The 2897-nt window shown below is 41.3% G+C and overlaps 1 protein-coding gene across 2 annotated transcripts in view; it reads right to left on the bottom strand.

Annotated features, from left to right (window-relative positions):
- SEC23A (Sec23 homolog A, COPII coat complex component) overlaps positions 1-333 on the bottom strand; it is a 27675-nt gene extending 27342 nt beyond the window's left edge. Inside the window, exon 1 of one of the 2 annotated variants that reach the window (XM_035902053.1) lies at positions 245-333. The gene's annotated coding sequence lies outside the window, so the exon portion shown is untranslated. The other variant, XM_009646680.2, reaches the window with a different exon arrangement.
- Positions 334-2897: the final 2564 nt, after the last annotated feature.

The raw sequence follows: 2897 nt of genomic DNA, 5'->3' as shown, positions 1-2897 counted from the left end.
GAGGGGCCCGCCGTCAGTCGTCCTGCGGCGCTGACCTTCGCTTCACCGCCCTGGCGGCTCCTGCCCGCCTGTGCGTGTGTTTCCTTCCCTCCCCGGCTTGCAGATTTTGTATCGGTCTCCCCCTTACAGCCGTTCGGGAAAGGAGGCGCCCCGGCCCCCGGGGGAGTTTCGCCTTTTCCACCCCGTGGCCTCCGCCAGCGCCCGCAGCTACCGAAGCCGCCCTGAGCCGCGCCTGCGGACGTACCGCTCCGCTCCTGCTCTGCTCCCTGCCTGCGAAGGGCCGTTCGGGGAAATCCTCGGGACCAAGCCAGCCGGGCTCCTGGGGAGTCCGTGAGTTCGCCCTGCTTGTTGCCCGCCTTCCACCAGGGGTGCTTACGGCAACTTTTTAGTCTGGAAGACCGTTTCTTCAGACTGCCTAGGAAAAAATAGTGACATTATGTTGCTGGTGGTTTTTAGCCTGAGGCAATACTTTTATCTCGTATTTATATATATTTAGAAATACAGCACGTTTATTTACTGTCCACACAATAACTTTCACATAGCCATAACCATACAGTTTTGCTCAGTGTTTCTGTTGCTGTGGTTATCTTCCCCCACCCCAAGTTACAGTGATGCTTAGGTTTCAGGCACTTCAGAATCCTTTTGAACAAGCCTGCTATAAAAGAACAAACCTCTGTCTGTCCAGAGAGATCTCAGTGCAACCAATCTGGACGTGGGGGAGGACTGAAAAACATTCTGCTGACTACCACGTCCTCCTTCGCTGCAACTCTGAAAACACGCTATGACCACCAACCAAATATAAATGACTGAAACATCCTTATCCTCTTTTCTTATACATCAAATGTAATTATGATAGAATTTCTGTACTGTTACTATCTCCAGTATTGTTTGACGGTCCTCTTCAGTCTAAAAACACGAGCAGGTAAACAACAGCAGAACTTAAAGGGAGGGATTTTAAATTTCCACGTCAACAAAACTCACTGCCAGTTGTGGGAGTATTAATCAGGAACTTGCCAAGGGCAACTAGCATCCTCAGTTTGTAAAAAAAACAAACCAAAACACAGCAGGGCAAACTTCAAACAGATGCTCAGAAAACAATTCAGTGTTGTAATTTCAAAAGTACTCAAATACTCTGTGACACATTTCCAGAAAGTTACACTAAAAAGAGGCAAGACCCAAAGTCAGAACTGTGGATAAACTACAGACAACAACAGAAAAAAAGGCAACTGACACTTAAAGACACTTAAAAGGGAAGACGGAAGAAAAAGGAAGTAGGAAAGTATACTATTCTTAAAGTTCACTACAAATAGGAGTTATACAGTATTTTTAATCGCTCATTAGCACAATTACATTTTCTTACATAATGACTCAATCCAATGCTCTAAACTTCAAGAAATGTCTTGCAGCTGTTACGATGGTGCAACCCAGGGAGAAAAACAAGAAAAAAAAAAAAAAAAAACAAACAGAAAATAGGATCCTAACATGGTATACACTCCAAGAAAGTATTTGTTATCTCGCAGTATTAAAACGTACAGTGAAAGCGTTTCATTTTCTTAATGCAGAATTTTTAGTTGATGTGTTAGATTACTTTTTTTTTAGTCAGCAGTGCATATCCACTGATGGTAACTCACCCTTTCCTTGGAAAAGTACTCTTCCATAATGCCCAGGCAGTTGAAGAGAAAGAATATTCATTTCCAGTTTCTTTTTCCTCTTCCTCCACTGAGTCATATTTGCTAGCCACTGCATCAACGCTGTTCATAAAACTTGTAAGGAACAATTTTATTATCCATGGAAGACTACCTGTAATAATTAAAAATACGTTACTTTATTTAAAAAGTATCATTGGAAAGTTCCAGAAAAAGGAACCTAAAGATACAAAGTATATTTATATCTGTGGATTCTCTTTCTGTCCATAGTTCTTGACTTCACAACAAATAGAAAAAATAAGTTCTGAATATTACCAAAGTATTAGAAGAGAACTTTTTACAGCTGGACTCACCAAAGTTTTTGTCTTGACCATTGGTCAGCTTTTCCAGAGATATCACTGCAGTTTTAGCTAAGCAGGTTTTATTTCTAGTGGTGACTGCAACTGTCGCATACTCAACTAGGATGTTAGATCCGGGTTTCAGAATTAAAACTCCCTGTAACACGTAGGTGGTTTTGGAAACACCTTAAAACAAACAAAAGCCAGTGGAGAGGAGGAGTTAGGGTAGATGTTTGTTCAGAATGGCTAAAATACAGCCTTGCAGAAAAAAAAGCATTGCTTATTTGAACTTAAATCAGATGCATTTAGAGCTACTCTGACCTACTAGATGGGCTGTGAGCAGCACTAAACTGACTTTGCATGCTGCAGAACTGGTAAGAAAAATAAATACAGACATTTGGCATAACAGGAATTTCCTAAAACACAATGTAAACAGTTACAGCATTATCCTTCCCCTTTTTTATTGTAATTGAGAAGCAACCCCCCTTCATGCTAATGCTACCTTTTCATTTGGTGTGTGGATACCCCAGCACAGTAGTATTTAGATAAACCCATACAGCAACAAAGTAAAAAAATCAGGGAAATTGACCTTTCTAGAATGAGAACTGCTTAAATTTACAGCAATTCACTTTTTAGGTAAGTCATTTCAGCCATAGATCTCAAAGCATTTCAAGGGACGAGCAGTATTATTACTGGATGTCCACAGGTAGAACAGAAAATACTGACGGAGGACTCTTAAAGAACCATTATTAGAATAAAGTTGTTAAAGGTTTCCACCGATTCACCACAGACACAGGCCCATTTCAATAGGCAGCAAATCGACTTTCTCCGCTGCTCTCCGACCAAATTTCCTTTTATTCCCCTCCCTGGCTTTTTTTTTTTTTTTTTTTTTCCGGGGGGGCTTTAAAAAACT

The sequence above is a fragment of the Egretta garzetta genome, unplaced genomic scaffold (genome assembly GCF_000687185.1).
Source record: "Egretta garzetta isolate BGI_Z169 unplaced genomic scaffold, ASM68718v1 scaffold79, whole genome shotgun sequence".
Classification (NCBI taxonomy): Eukaryota; Metazoa; Chordata; class Aves; order Pelecaniformes; family Ardeidae; genus Egretta; species Egretta garzetta.
The sequence above is the reverse complement of the archived record's forward strand: the minus strand, read 5'-3'. Positions and strand labels throughout refer to the sequence as shown.